This window comes from Equus asinus, chromosome 8 (assembly GCF_041296235.1).
Source record: "Equus asinus isolate D_3611 breed Donkey chromosome 8, EquAss-T2T_v2, whole genome shotgun sequence".
Classification (NCBI taxonomy): domain Eukaryota; kingdom Metazoa; phylum Chordata; class Mammalia; order Perissodactyla; family Equidae; genus Equus; species Equus asinus.
Genome location: NC_091797.1, coordinates 16,073,908 through 16,091,003, shown reverse-complemented (window position 1 = coordinate 16,091,003; position 17,096 = coordinate 16,073,908). Strand labels below are relative to the sequence as shown.

Here is a 17,096-nt window from a genome sequence, read left to right as displayed (position 1 = left end):
AAAGATGTTTAGGCATCACTTGGACTTTTGAGATTCTTTTCAGCTGCAATGTCTTATTTTCACCATGTTTCCCCTGGTTCCTCTGTCCAGTGAAGTCTGGGTATAGGAAGAAGAGATTACATGACCTCATGGTTTGGAGAAAAGGAGGTGGTTACCTCATGTGCACAAGCTGGTGACCTTTGAGGCATAACTGGTCCCATTTCTGGGCAGATTTGAGTGTGGGCTGCCATTGTTTGCACATAATAGCATTTATAGTTTGGTCTCTCTCTAGGCTTTGCCTTTTGCCAGTGCTTAAGATCTTAACTTTGTATTGCATCTTGTCTTTTATCCTAAAATAGCCTATCCCAGCCTCCCGTTTGGCATTTTCTCACCTTCACCATAGCTTTCCTCACAACAAGCATAAGAATTGGCATAGATCTTGGAATTTCAAACTTGAACTCTCCATTCTTAGTAATGCAGTTCCACGCTCTTAATTAAGTTGGACTATCCACTGTGGGTGCTGGGCTACTGTGCACAGTCTGCTTCTTTCAGACTCCCAAACTGGGAGAAGGCTAGAGCCCTTCATGTCTGTGTTTCGTGGTGTATCCTCTCATTCCATGTTGAAACCAGCCACATATTTGACCATCTAATGTCTTCCTCAGCCCCTTCTCTTGATCCCTTAATCCTCTGTGTACGAGAGTTGAGCTTCTTTCAATTACTTCCTCTTTGTCTCTTTTCCTGAATCCTGCCTCATGTACCATGAGAGAAAATCTATTGTCTAGAATCCAAGCTGGTTCTTGATGTGCTAAAGGAGATTTCATACCAAATCTTACACTGAACATCAGAAAATGAATACTAAATCTTTCTCTTTCCATTTCTGCTGTAACGTTCTGAATCTTACTCTGAGGCAGAGGGCTGTCCTGACCTGACTGTAAATGTGCTATGTGAAAAAATGCGAATGAAAAAACACATTAATATTTTGTCAAAATGCTTCCAAAAGTGAATAGCATTTTCAAGGTGTAGAAATACGACTATTTTGCTATATCAAGTGATCTTAAATGATGTTTCTGTTTCTATAGTGTTGAATGGACTCTCCTGAGGATTGAAATATGCCTAGATTAGGAATAAATATTTTCCTCCTGTTATCCATCTATAGGTATAAAACTCCCAAATGGACATTTCCTGCAACTTTCTAACAAATCAAAGTCAAACAAATTAAAAAAGGGGTAATTAAAATGTTCTGTATTATCTGACTGTCTACTCTTAGAGGGTAAGGATAAGGATTATACAATTGATTGATTAGTAAGTAAATAATTGAGCAGTTTACTTGACTGTTAGGTGAAAATATTGATAAAAATTTATGTTTATGAAGAAAAAAGTTAGTGAGACTAGCTGTCTTTTTGCAGTGCTGACTATCTACTCCTATGGTTTCTCTTTCCTCATTCTGTCTGGATCTTCTTGTCTTTGTTCCCACACCAGCTATCTTTCACATTTTTTCTCCTGGGAGCTTTCTCTCAGCTTTATAGCCACCCAATAATCTTGTGAAAGTAAGAAAAAACTGTAACAAGCTTTAGCAATGTTAAAGGATTATACTGAGTAGTTGCAGCAAAGACCTCTAAAATTGCATAATGCAACACTAAGTATAATGAAGACCAGGAGCAAACAGAATGGCTATAGATGAACATAGCCCCAGCCTCTCTTACATGTAAGTTACATTTATGGTGTTGAAGACTCCAGGGTAAACTGAATTCTCGTTGGTACAGAAGACCTTCGGCTTGCGTGCACTGAACTGCAGGGCAAAGATGATAGCATTCATCCATCAGTGGTTTCCTAAGGTGGCCCCTCAAAGTGCTATTGAGGTATCCATTGCCCCAAGACTTCAAGGCAGACAACTGACAGTTGCTGAAAGTTCCAGTCCTAACAAGCTCCGGGAAGGTACTTTTAACAAAACTCACACAAAAAAAGTAGCCTTAGAAGTGATTTCTGAATGTTTTCTTAAGAAAACACATAAGGCATTGGTAGGGGAGGTATGAGATTGAAATGTGATGGATATAGTTTTGTAATACGAGTCATTTCTACAGTACATGGGTCTGATATTTATGAGTTTATGTCCCTTGAAACAGAGCCAAATACACAGTCGATTCAACCAAACCCTGATGTTGGACGGGTAGCAAGTATGTAAGTTCTGCCTCTTTCCTGTCAGTCATGTTACCCACATTTGTGTTTCAAAAACGATGCATTAAAATTCACCCATGGTCTAACAAAGAAAGGATCAAAAGCTAATCAGTTTAGCTGTTCAAGCAGTCCCTGTAATATGTCTCTAGTTTAGAGATATGCTCCAATAAACTGTGCTGAAGTAGATAGTAGACCAGGCGGACCTGAGTTTACCTCCCTGCTCATCAATTTACTAGATGAGGACCTCCAGCTTCAGCTTCCTCATCCTGAAAATGAGGAACATATTATCTCCTTTAAAATACTATTGTGAATATGAAAACAAATATATACAAAGTGCCCAGCACATCATTGGCCCTCAGTAAGAGAAATATTATCATTTTATCTCCTCTCATATGATTAAAAAAATAAGCCACTAAATTTATTCTGTAGATATAAAAATAATTAATTCATACCAGCTCATGCTTGATCCTGGGGGGCACTCAACATAAAAACAAAAAACAAATTGTTCAAAATATATAAAATAAATTAACGTAACTCAATTTATGGCACATAGGACCAATTTCTGTTCTAAATTTCAAGAGATCCTCAAAATTCAAAAAAAAACTAGGGTCATATCTATTCAGTGATGCTCCGTGGATATTTAGGCTACATGGTTTTGCAGCCAAAGTGCTTTTGAACTGAATATCCCTATTCTACACAGTTAATCCCAGTGGGAAATGCAACTGCAAACTTTGCTCAGCTCAACTTGGAGTTAAAATGAGATCCGCGTGGGAGGCAGTACAGCTTGGAACATTCACATACAATACAGGATACATCTTTAATGCAAGAAAAGGGCTCACTGGGAGCATAAGGCATGAAATTTTGAAATACCAGAACTGATGTTGGGAGCAAAGCCTCCCAGGGAAATGTAGAGCTGATTTACTTTTACAGAAAGATACTGAGAGAAGAGTACATCCCAATTTGCCCTTAAATTGGAAAGCACGTTGATTGCTTGTACACTATGGCTAGCTCTTAAATGCATTACCAGTTAGATTTTGGATTACCTTAGGAAGAATCTCTGACAGACTGTAACAATTGGATCAATCACTGTTTCATTAGACCAATATTAATTAAATGGTTTCACCTTTTAGCGGGACCTGTTAGATCCTGATTAGCCATGACAGATCATTATTTTCAGCAGAACATGGTCAAGATCCAGCAATGAGCACTGAAATGTAATCAGGCACCAATGTATGCTCGAATTAATAATTATACTAAATTGGCTATAATGAATAATTTATGGTGTAAATTCTTATGCAATTTGCTATGGTAACACACAAGAAGATATCTGCTGTATTTTAACAAAGCACAAGTTTCCAGGAGTAAAATAATGAATAAAATAATAAGGAACCCACTTTAGGAGGAAAAGGCTTAGAGATGGGTAAAGTGCAAAAAAAGCAAAAATATGGAATGCTATTGTCATTGTCATCGTTGATTAACATTCATTATTCACCCAGAGGTGCAAAGGTCTCAAATGAAGCATTTACAGGTTGTAGAGAATTAACTGCTTGCCCTTCAAATGCTCACAGAGACAAAACAGGCAGGCAAGGGCTGCTCCCTATTATGTAGGGTACTGCAGAGGCTGTTGCTTGTTTTGGTTTGTTGGTTGTTTTCTGGGCAAGTGAAAACACAGTTGAACTTTCATTTACTCTAATCTATCTTAACAGTAAAGACAAAATTAAAGAGGTGCTTTAAAGGGGGAAAGTATTGCTGAGCAGATTGTTGCTGAGATGGTACTCTGCAGAACTGGACCTTGCACATAGGAAGTGCCCAGTTATAATCACAACATCCACTGGCTATTGAGTATTTGCCTGCATCTACCACTTTAAGAATATATTGCTCTTAATGCTAAAATCAATCTTAGGAAAGTGGTAGATGAGGAAACTTAGGCTCTAAGCAGTCAGGTATGTTCTCTCAGCTAGAAAATTAGTAAAACCATGATTCCAGAGTACGACAAAGCCTACAGGGTTTGCAGAATGTTCCAGTGCCTCAATATTTTGGAAAACTATATTGAGTTTAATCAAAACTGCTATTCCACATATATGACTATATGGTATGTGGTCTTGGATTTCAAAAATCAGATTATTAAAATTCAACAGCTTAATTTTTTTAGTTCCTTGAATTTTGACCTGACAAGATTTGATGGGATATGTTGTTTAATAAAAAGCAAATTATTTGTGGTAATTGCTATTTTAAGTGCATGTTCAAGTAGCTTATTTGTAGATGATCTCTCATCTTAATTTCTGCATACATTTATTTTTATGTTTCCTTTTGTGCTCATTGTCCAATACCCAAGACTAAACCAGAAGAAAAGAAAAGAAATATTTCATTTTAGTGCGAAGACCTCAAACAAATCAATGGAGTCTGCGGAATCATTCATTACTATCTTTACACACAGCTATGCTATCCTCTATCTCATAAAAATAACAAGTTCTAGTTGTGTGCCAGGCACTATGGGTCACATTTCATATGCATTATGTTACCTAATCTGCACTACAGCCCTGAGAATGAATCAACTATTTTTATCTCTAATTTGACTGAAACTGACTCTTAGAAAGATGGAGAAATTTGCCCAATGTTAGCACAGCAAGTAAGTGATGAGACTCAAGTTAAATTCAGGTCAATCTGTCTTCATTATTCACGATGTTAATAATTACCCTACCCTTTCCAAACTAGAGTCAGAAGGCTCTGTCTTATCTTTGTTGACTTTCTTCACATAAAGCAAATCTTTTCCCACTGGATTACTAATGTCTTCAATTTAAAACTGTGTTTATTTGATAGGCAATTTATATCTAACTAAGAATAATGACCTCTGGGAGCTGATCTCACTTGCTTTTACCTTACTGTGAATGGGGAGGTGGAAGCAGCATTTGGTACAGTGAAGGAGTGAAGCACGCAAGAAATAAAAATAAAATATATATTTCTTGGGGTCCTGGGATGAGGGATATGATGTATACCTCAAACAAGGTCAATCCAGGTGACAGCTGAGTGTACAAACCCCACGTACCCTTTGCCCAGTAGCTGCTTAGGAGATCCCAACCTTCCTCCCAACTGACCATTGCAATATCTGAGTTTCAATGCAATGGTCCTGCCCGCTGGTTATTGCATGTCAATCAGTGTTGAACTCTTCTGGTTTTACTAATAATCTGTGGGAGGACAGAGGAAGAAGAAGAATGTGAAAAGAGGGTAGGAACTCTCTTGCTAGAACTTCCCTCTTTGAAGGGAAGAGTCAGGTTGTGTTTATATTTAGGGTACCTTGTTTTCAAATCACCCTCTTTTTTCTTGAATGCTCTGCACGTAATGACTGTTCAGTAGGCCTACTGATGATGATGATGATGATGGTGATGATGATGCAATCCCCTAGAATACTATTGTCCTGAGAAGATGAAAGTAACGGGGCAGATTCCATATGAATAATAGAATCCTATAGAAGATGCTGCTCCTTATTTCTCACTCAGCTACATCAGTATGTATTCTCTTTCACAATAAAATGTTTTCTCAAGCAGTCATTGGAAATTCCATGGAAACAAACAACAGAAAATGAAACTGTTTTTCCCCTCTTCAAACACGTTTGACTTAGCAACACTACAACTTCAAAGAAGATTAGTATTACCAATAAATCACTGTACTCACAGATGCAGAGCAAGACAGAACACAGGGCTGCCGAGGCATATATTATGACAATAGAAGCCTTAGCAACAGTTTTAACTGTTCTGCAACAGATTGTGCCCTAAAGCAGTAAATACCCTGCACACAGGAGGTTATTTAGCATTTGCTTTTTCTAAGTAAATAAGTAGGTAGACAGACACACAGAGCTTCATCATCATCATTTTATATTGTTTGTAGGTTTGTGAAAAACAGAATTTGAAAAGATTAGATAACAGGAAGCTCTCAAGATTGATACAAATCCAAAAGCTGTCACGTTTCCCTTATAATTTAGAGAGAGTATAGCAAACAAGAGGCATCCTTACCAAAGCTCAAGGTGAAACTAGGAGCACCAGCTTCAGCACTTGCTTAATCTGCAGAGACCTGAGAACATGGACGTGGCTTTTTTTCTTTTCTTTTCTTGAATCTAATCTTCCATCTGTCTCGTATTCTGACATTAGAGGAATTCCATCAACCAGACATGCTTCTAGCATTTCTACGCAGAAACTAAGAGAAATGTAGGAGAATTGAAACATTACACTGCGCCAGGTGCAGCCATTTCAAACTAAAATAAAAAGCCCAAGAAACCATCAAGTTGCATTAGCAGGTGATAGGATCTCTCATTTATAACATCCTGATGCTGTGTCCTTGCTCCATGGTTTTTGCTACATCCCTTAATGCAGAGGGTGAGAAGCCCACTCCACTTCCTCCTCCTGGTCCTCTAGCGGTGACCTGTCTGAGGTAGGGCAACTCCTTCAAAAGCTTTTCCTTCGCCCTCTAAGATACCCCTATGCTTCTCACCAATTACCCAAAGACGGCATGGATATTACAATGCTATACACCTGCCAAACCAGCCTGAGATAAGCTTGTGAGGTCGGGAGATTGACTTAAATGGTGCTCTTGTCTCCTTAACTACCACCTCCACACCTCAATGTAAGAAGAATCTCTCTGTCTCTCTTATTATAAGACAAGTTAAAATCCATGTGCCTCAGTTTTTCACAGGGAATGATAATGGTAGCTACGTTATCAGTTTACTGTGAGAATTGAGTGATATACCTTTGAAACAGAGAGAAAGACAGAGCGTCACCTCTCATTCGCTCTCTCAGGGTACTTTTCCTGAGATATGGGGGTGCATTGTTCCTCCTGAAATGCCAAGAAATCCCAGCACAGGCAACAGGAGTCACATTCCCTTCCATTGATTTTCCTCTCTTGCCTTTACTTTCTTCTTCGATGGAGTAGCCTTTGAGACACCATCACTGAGGTAATTTTGAAATTTGAATGTGTGCTTAAGTAAAAAGAAGAAAATTCAGCCCTGTCTGCTGTGTTCCAGATCTTAGACCTATTTCTGACCCAGGTAGAGGGTATGTTCCATGTGAGTAGACTGCTTCAAGATCCCAGCCAAAGTGCTATGTTTTCTAGCCTTTTCTTCTCTGTATAAGTCCCTCAGAAACCTCAACAAGTGACACTTGGTTAACCTGAGGGAAAATCCCATGTCTGGGTGAACCTGTATCCCCAAAATTGATCTAGATGTCAATCTTTTCCATTCTTAATATTTGTCATTATTTTTGTAGGCTGAAGATGCAGGCATGGAGACTGGCCGTGGGGTAGGGCATCAGGGGATAAAGTGCCACATGAAGAAACAAAGGCTCTGAGGTTGAAAGAGTTTGAGAAAAGGCCTCAGTGTTCAGAGTTCCGACCCATGGTTGTCATAGGAATATGATTCATTGAGAAGGGAAGGCAGGCCTATGCAGGAGCGTGGACTCTTGGAGACAATGTTAACCTGCCTTTGCCTTCAGGAAAGAGGATATGTCTGTCTCAAATAAATCAAAGAATTACAGAGAGCCCACAGAAGTTATGAGAAACAAGAGAGAACAAAGATGTGAAAATAAAAAGGGAATGTGGTTGGGGGTGGATGAAGAAAAGGGAGAGTTTATGTCACATATTGGGAAATTCCACCAGGTTTCAGCGACAGGATCATCCACTCTGGAGTACTCAAAAGATGCTGGGGTATTTGGGACATACCTAGGAAAAAGTATCACTTTAGTTCAACATAGATCAGGCCCAAGTGGTCCCAAATGTCCTCAGTCTTCCCCCACAGGGTCAGAAACCCTGGCCACACACCTTAAGTACCAGGACTTATTCCTTTGAGTTCATTTTGGCATACAAATGAGCATATATCAGCCTAGAGGTGATTTGCTATTAATATGGGGTATTAGAGATATATTAAGAAAAGAAAAGGTAAAACCCTCTCTACCCAATTGCTGGATACTATCCCAAGTTTAGTTTATCAAAACTGGAAAATGAGCAAGTTTGCAAAGTATTCACAGTAAAACTCATTGCCTTCAGTTGCAGTGAATTTTCATAGAGACTGTCACTGTGTTTAACCCATAAAGAGTAACCTTGATGGTTATTTGTTATGTATTCAGTTTTGTCTGCCTTAGCTTAAGCTTAAATATTAATGGAAGAAAGAAAACCTACAAAATCCCTCAAGCTGCGCTGTAGGAGTCCAACGCTTTTAGCTGGTGGCAATGAATATAAACATCATTTCTGTGCTAATTTTTAAAGACAGCAACAAACATTGAAGCAAATAATTTAAAGAATGCTGGATAGAATATTTGACAATTTGTATATGCAAAACATCCAGTTTAGATTCTGGGATAAACATCTTTAAGAATGTGGGAGATGATAATTTATAAATATGGGGAGGAATTTCTTGGTTGCATGGGGGAAGAAAAAGTGTGGTGTTGATGGTGACTGGCTACAAGGCTGTTGAGAGCACTCCTTATTCAGGGTACTAAAGGATGGTTTGCCTTAGTGGTGGTATAACTTAATGGGTAAAGAGTACAGTCTTCCAGGGCTGGCCCCGTGGCCGAGTGGTTAAGTTCACGCGCTCCACTGCAGGCGGCCCAATGTTTCGTTGGTTCGAATCCTCGGCGAGGACATGGCACTGCTCGTCAAACCATGCTGAGGCAGCGTCCCACATGCCACAACTAGAAGGACCCACAATGAAGAATATACAACTATGTACCGGGGGGCTTTGGGGAGAAAAAAGGAAAAAAATAAAATCTTTAAAAAAAAAAAAAAGTCTTCATTGACAGATTTTCAAAGCTAAGACCTTAGCTCCACAAATTACTAACTGTGTGACTTTGAGCAAGTTAAAATCTGTGTGCCTCCACTATTTAATTGGAATGAAAATGGTAGCTACCTTTTAAGTTTGTTGTGAGAATTAATATTATAAACCTTAACAAAGTTATTGAAACACAATAAGTGTTCAACCTCTGTAAGCTGCTATTATTTGGTCATATCAGGTGTGGCTGAAGGGCATCCAATTAGACACTCCTGGCTCCACAAATAAAGGTCTATACTTCTAGAAAAATTAAGTTAAAAGTAGAAAATGCTTTTAAAGAATCCAAAAGTTACACCAAACATTTATCAAGTTAGCACTAAGCAATTAATCTGAGATTATAATAGGGAATCTGTTATATTTGTAACAGATTGAAGCTTTCCAAGCATTGAGGATATATAATTAATTGATCAAACATTTATTGAAGACCAATTAATGGCAAGTAGATATCTATTGATTTGTGGACATTTTTCATTTAACATTTCTCTCTTCTTGGCGCTGCAACTAAGGTTCTCAATTAGGTCAGAACTTAGTACATAAGAATGCTAACAAATAATTGCAATATGATATGACTAATATAATAATAGGGCTCTGTAAAAGGCACAGTGGTGATATGAATTGGGGAATAGCAATTTATTTCCTTTGATTGGATTAGCTAAGACCTTAGCAGAAAAGTAGAATGCTTGAAAACCCAAGAAATTACCAGATTGATCAAGAAACATGTGCAAAGACCCAGGGTAGAAACATCTGGGTGTAATAGTGTGCTTGGACTGTAGAATACATGGGAGCAGTTAGGGGAGAGGACGCCAAAAAAAGGATGCTCAAAGATCTTTCAAACTCAATATAGACCACAGAGAGCCTGCTCAGTTTATTGAAAAGCAGGTAATCTTCTCAGAACTGAATTTTAGAAAGATTACAAAGAGAACAACACGTACAAATTAAAACTTCAAAGCTGAAACAACTCCGGATTAATTTACGTAATTTAAAAAACAAAAAATGTCCCTAAAGTGACCTGTTGAAGGTCACACGCAAAATGGGCCAGGCAGTTCAGCTACTGACAGAACCAAGACCTGATCAGGAAAGCGGAAAAGCGTAATGAAACCAAGTTGTAACTTCATGCAGAAACTCTGACTTACTGCTAAAGGAATCATTATATTTCTCATCTTTTACTCTTCATTTTCTTTTAGTTGTTTTCTTTTACACCAATTTTCCAATCTGCCTTTATATTTTGCCTACACAGCAGAGGTTAATTATAAAAAGGGTAATATCCTATTTGTTGACTTTATTTTGTGCAAACGCAGAACTACGTAGTTTCTACACACCTCGTTTAATACCCATACTGAACCTCATGGGACCTTTGTTATCTTGATTTTGCATAGGAGGACACTGAAGCTTATAGAGGGTTAAGTAATTTGTCCAAGCCACATAGTTAATGAGTGACACAATTTGGATGAGAACTCAAGTCTTCCTGATTCCATGCCACGGCTCGTGAACTCCATGCTGTACGCTTTCATGTAAAGATGCTCTTAGGTTAAGACTTTTCATCTTAGAAAGTCCGTGAAGCCTCTGTAGACAGAGAGCCTTATGGGTAGGAGGATGCCTCTAATGAAATTGGCCGAATGAAAAATTTGAATGAACAAAAGACAAATAAAATTTATGGGCAACTTCTCATTTGGTATCCATGCGTCTCATAACTTCTTAGTCAATGTCAACTGACCCTTTAGGTCCAGAGATGCCTGGATAAGGATACAGAAGAGTAGAAACAGGACATACATGATGGAAAATTAGTCAAAGCCAGTGAAAGAAGATGCTTAAATTATGGTGGCACCGTGGTCTAAATACTTTGCAGGGTTGTTTGGTTTTTCTTATGGTTAGTACCTCTTTTAGCAGCCAAATAACAAAAAGTTAATCATTCTTCAATGAAGACCGGGCTCCCAACCCTTCAGTATCAGACTTTGCATGGATTTCACAAACTTCAGAAATGTTACAAAATAAATATAATTTCAGAGAAAACTCCTTTCTTTAATTCTTCTCATATTCCTCCTGCTTTAACTTGGGGGAAAACTACTCTAGATCTGCGAGCAGAGTAGAATGTCAGCTAATCAAATACATTGCAGAAAAGCATTTGCAATTTAAAAAAAATCCTCTTTCCTTCCTCCAGATATATCGAGCACTTTGACTCCTATTTTTTAATCTACTATAGTTAGTTAGACAAAACAAAATAGACAAACATTGAATTAAGGTAACATATTTTGGCAGATGATGACTGAATTTGGGCATTCGGGACTCATTTTTCCTTCAAATCTGACCCTACTTTATACAATAAATGACAGGTAATCCCTATCTGAATATTCTTGGATGGTCTCTTATTCACATCCTAGTCAAAACTAAAGTCATTAAGTATGCCTTCATAAGCTATTTATCTTTCTGATTTGGGACTTAGTTATTTTTTTAAACTTCAGAATCTTTTTGGATAAGCTTCTTTTTTTCCTCTGTGTGGCTCTCTCATTTCCTCCATACACTTTGATTATTATCCATCTCTATTTTTAAAAGAAGTGTTACATCCAGAAATCTATTTCAGAAGAAAGGAGGCTGGAAGGAATAAGAAAAAGTATGTAATTCCTAGTTAATTGCTTGATATACTGTAGGCTCTCAAAACTGTTTTTGAAAAAAATTGATTAATCAAAAGTTTATTTATTTACTTTCATGTAAATATATTTTGTAAATTAATATTTACATGAAAATGTTCTCCTTGCTTTTGCCATTCTACCCAAGAGTTCCAAGTGTCTAGTGGACAGTTCTTTACGATCTGCATGTATTTGCTGGCAATATTCTGGAAACACCTGAAATGTCGGAATGATAGAGACAAAGGCATTTTTGTCCTTAAATTGAGTAACCAATTGCCTCTTTTATCTCTCTTGATTTATGTAGTGTAAATTTGAACCCTAGACTCTTCCTTTTATGTTGGTATAGGATTGAATTTTGCCTTCAGCCCATACTCTCAATACTCAGTTTCCTCCCATTGACCCTGATTCGTCATATGGCCAGCTCTGTTTTAGTCTTTGTACTCATCTTCAAAAAAGACTTAACCTGAAAACAAATTATTTAATTGACTTTTTAAAAATTTATAATCCTTCTGTCACAGAAAGAATTCAGGGTGATTAAAGAATTTATTGCAATTTTTAAATAATTTCATGATCAAATTATGTATTTGAGTGATCTAACTTGACCAAGAAAAATAAAAATATCTAACTGAAAAAGGGACACTAACAGCAGATTGTAGCAATCATGGAGCTTTGTAAAGATAGGGAAAAAAATCTACTCTCACAGGAAGACAAAGTTCACATTTCATATGAGGAAAAAATGGAATTTGAAGTTTATTGTCCTTTATGATGACTGCAGAATGCTTCAATGACCCCCAGAAACAATCTCACTTTCTGTGAAGAGCTCTTATTTCAAGAGAATTCTACTCAGGGCTTCACTACTGTTTTTCTGCGGGATCTTGCTTATGTCACTCAATTTCTCCACATGTTAATTCTGTTAACCAAAGAGAAAAGAAAAACTGATAATAACTCTTAGACACCTCAGAGGAAGTATTAGAGTATGAATCAGGTGGTTTCTTTAGGTAGTTTCTTGTTCCTAGAGAAAATCTCCCATAAAGAAGAGGATTTGAAGTGGTGAATATAAATACTATATAAAACATTTGCTGCAACATTTGAAACCACCCTATCAATAATAAAATAGCAATGCCACCTACATAATGGGTCAACAGCATTTGAGAAACAAACCAAAAAAGCGGGAGGCTGGAGAGGGGAGAATGCTTTTAATTCAATTGTGTTCAAAAGTTGACTATTTCTATCTGCCTGTTACAGGACAAAAATGTGAGCTTCTGAGAATTACATGCAAAACTGAGAAGAATTGAGTCTGAGGTGTCTGATTTTGATTTGGCTAGCCCATGCTGCTGTACAAAAATAGCCCTGGGCATTAATCTGTCAGGTCCATTATTATGCCTATTTCTGAGATTTATACATAGGTTTATGGTAGCAATAGACATTTATTGAGTGCTGATCACCTGCCAACCTCAGTACTGCACACCTTAGTAGCGATAGTCCCAACCCAGTGGGTTTTCAATCTAATAAGACAGGCAAGGCAATTAAGACACAGACTCAGAGGAAGAAAATGACTAATGCATGCAGAGGAGACAGAACAGCTTTCCTTTCCTTTGCTACACCTTGTGTAGCCCACCGAGGTGTCTTTGTTCAAGGAAGCTAAAGAAGTATTTTATAGACCAAGAGGGTGTGAAGATGGATGTCAGCAGCATGCTCAGATCACCTGTTCGCTTTGGATTTTTTGACATTGATGCGAGTAGTAGATTTTCAGATGTATTACTGGTCCAATTCAATTGCTTATGTGAGTTACTTTCTTATCCTTTTTTTTCCCCATATCTCATTTTATCCCCCTGCATATATTGCATCATTGTTATCTTTCTCCACCATAAGTATTGAATGTCTCCCTTTGAAATGCCTCAAATGTTCCCTTACCTCATTCTGGGTGTTGTAGCATCTTCTTCGTCAAAAGCATTTACCAAGACTCTTTGTGCACTTGATAATGAACTTAGTGAATTAAATAAGTATGATCCCTGGCCCCAAATCAGATAAAATTTAAGGTAAAAAATACTGAACCATTCACAGAATGTTCGTATAGCCTTAACAATTATCATTGAACAAAAGCATTCATTAAATGTTATATGCTAATAAAGGTTTAAGTAAATTCAAAAGAGCTGTGAATGAAAACAGAGGTATGGAAATTACATATTTCTATAGAATGTAAGTGATGTTAATTAGGTCCTATTCTTCTTAGATATTAGGACATATTATTCTGCTTCATTGATATGTGAACATATAAATTCAGTCTGGTTTGGATTACAGTATAAACTTCAGTCTGAAACTTTCTTCACTAGCTAAAGACTGTTACTAATATTTTCAAGCCAGGTAGTCATCTCTTTAAGTTCAAAACAGATAATTTTTTATAAATGTATTTTAGAAGTTTTATTTTTAAAGAGATTGTAACCATTGGGCTGTACAAAGAGGACACTGATATCTCAAGACATTTCAATCAGCAGTGTAGGAAAACAGAGACTCTGGAGAAAGTAACTGCATAATCCACGAAATCCCAGACTGATGAATGAGCCTCCAGGAATTACAGGACTCTCGCATTCTGCAATAACCCAAATATAAGGTACTGCACTGAGCACTACAATATAATTGTAAAGAAAAAGTTCCTGCCCTCATGGGATTTATGGTCAAATTGGGGGAAAAAACTAAACATGTGAAAAAAATAACCTGAAACCTAAATAAATGATAAATCATTGACACCAACACGTAAGTACAATAACAGTATGGGAGGTTTAGTTTTGTTTGTCTCCAAAGAAACCCAAACTTTGATTGGTCTTTTCTGTTTTAAATTTAATTCAATTTTTGACCTCAGATGCGTAGACTAGGATTGGTCTTAAGATACACTTATCATTGTTCCATGCACAGCCTACTTCTATTTAATGGATTGAGAAATTAATATTTGATTGAAAAAGTGAAGGATCTTTTGCAAGCCAGTCAAAAAGGGATTTAGGGGCAAGAGCGATCCAGGGCCTATTAAAACATACTTTGTTGTAATCTGCTTAAGCTATTGGTGTCCCTCTGGCTATTATTAGACCATATTACTCCCAAATGCCCATAGCAAGTTTCCACAGAGAGCCAAGATGAAGAAACATATTTACAAGAGAGAGACAGACAGAGAGACACACATGCACACACACACACAGAGAATAAACTTTGGTTTAAAGGGTGTAGCTAATGACAGCCCCACATTTATATCTAATGCCTGATCTCTCTCATGATGCCCTTGTCCTTAACTATGTAACCATGGCCCTAATTTTGTTCTTCTTCAGCTAGAACTTGTTCTTCTTCAACTTACTACTCAGACAGAGAGTAGTGTGGGTTTTAATTTGTGAGCATTCACTCAAGGAGAAAGCATTCTATTGTGAGAGGTAAGCAATTCAGGGGCTAATGTGAGATGCACATTTTGCTGATACTAGTCCAAGGTTGTCATGGCCTCCAGAGGCCCGTCTCACGTGGTGATAATTAACTTTTAATGTAAGCCTGGAGGGCAAAACACTTAAGAGTTATCCAGTTTTCTCCAACAGAATGAATAGGTAAATGCTAACATATGTTTATCAATAGCTGATGAACCTAGCTATTATTATAAGAAGAAAAGCCTTGCTTTTCCAACATGTTTGTTCTCCTATTTCTCCCATCCAATATTGTAGAGAACTGGGTGGGTAATTTTTAGGAATGTGTGGTGAGGTTGTAGAATTTTAGAGATTAGATGGATAATAGCAAGTGTGAGTTATGCCGGCTGCCACTCCCATGTTCACTTTTGGCTGGCATTGCTAATTCATCACAGAATTTTTTTTTTTCCTGACTCTAGACCTTGTTTTAGAAGCCTTCCGAATATAGCATTTGGAGAAGAAACTTGCACTCGATGCAGCATATTTGTTATGCCAGTATTAGACCATAAATTCCCTAAGTACAGAGACCATGGATTCCTTGCCTCATTTATTGGTTTCTCCACAAACACACTCATTCTCATTGAAGGTGCTCAGCAATACTCGTTGAACAAATAAGATATCAGAGATCTGAAAAAAGCATTTTGCCTAACCTAGACAGATAGATAGAGATATAGGTATAGATATATATTACAATTCAAGAAACTAGCCTTCATATATTACATAATATTCCTAACAAGCTGGAAGTCATTTAGGAATTCAGTCTCCTGTTCAATTGCCAAGAGTTCTTCTTTCTAGGACATGCTTTGTCTCAAAGTAAATGTAAGTGCAAATTTTGTAGAATTAAATGGAGAGAACATTTCTACTTTATTTACTGGGAAAACTCAGAACTATGTATTTGAAAACTGACTATTGTTTGTGTTTTTATTTTCAACATCATACATCACTAGTGTGATTTAATTCTGTATCTATGCATGGGGATAAATATATATATTACATAGTGACTAAAATCCTTCCAATGAACATTCCAATATTTATGACAAGGCAACCTATCAGTAACTTTTGGGCATATAATATATGACCCACTTGAGATATTTAGCCAAACATTACTTCATATAAATTGCTAGCATGCATGAAATAATCAATTAAAATTGAACCCACTTTTGAAAAATTTCCACAGGGTAGTGCCTAGGGGACATTGAAAAAAAGAAAAAATGAGTGACTGAACTCCCTGTTCAATTCAGCTCTCAAAATGTACCAAGCCAGTGCTACATGAATGGAAAGATCAGATATAGAAAGGACTATGCAAAGATAGTGCAACTCTGCTAGGACATTACAGGGTGGCCCAAATGTAATAGCATTTGTCACACGCAATGCCACTTCTCACAATTCCTTAAGGGTCTATGTTTACTCCAAAAGGGATATAAATCCACCCTCTGCCAGAAGCCAACAATCTTTTCTCTTGGCCAGGAACTTTAAAGTCTGCTTCCTTTTGTTGAAAGGCCATAGACATGAGGTTACTCCTCTGACTGTAGAGAGAAGAAATCCTGAGGAATAATCCATTTTCCAGTGGAAATACGTACAGGGAAAGCTATTATTCATGAGTTTGACTTGATAGATGGTTTCCAAGAGGTACTGATTTTTTTTTTTCTTTCAATAAAGTTATATCAGGAAATACTGGCCAAGTAGTTACAGATACATAATTTACAATCACATGTCTCAATCCCAAATGTTGATCTTTCCATTGAGAGACTTGAAGTCCAGTAGATATGTTGGGGATGAAAATGATTGGTTGGAAGTAAAATTGACAATAAAACATAACTGTGCAAATTATATTTCAAGTTATATTTTACAAATAAGCAGACCTAAAAATCATCATCATAATAGATTTTCACCAAAAACAAAAAATAAAAAGATAGTGAAAAACAGACCAATTGAAATCCCACTGGTGTTTAAGATATAATGAAAAGTAACATCAGGTTCTTACAGTAGTTGTGATCTCAGAAGCTAACATGGTTTGCACACCCCAGGGAAAAGAAAAACTAGTATTAATGTTATCATCAAGAAACCATT

The 17,096-nt window shown here is 37.2% G+C and overlaps 1 long non-coding RNA gene across 1 annotated transcript in view; it reads right to left on the bottom strand.

The window, feature by feature from the left end:
- LOC139046053 (uncharacterized) overlaps positions 1 to 6,651 on the bottom strand; it is a 179,666-nt gene extending 173,015 nt beyond the window's left edge. Inside the window, exon 1 of the long non-coding RNA XR_011505614.1 lies at positions 6,165 to 6,651. This is a non-coding gene — a long non-coding RNA (uncharacterized lncRNA). The remainder of the gene's footprint in view (positions 1 to 6,164) is intronic.
- Between the last annotated feature and the right edge of the window lie 10,445 nt (positions 6,652 to 17,096).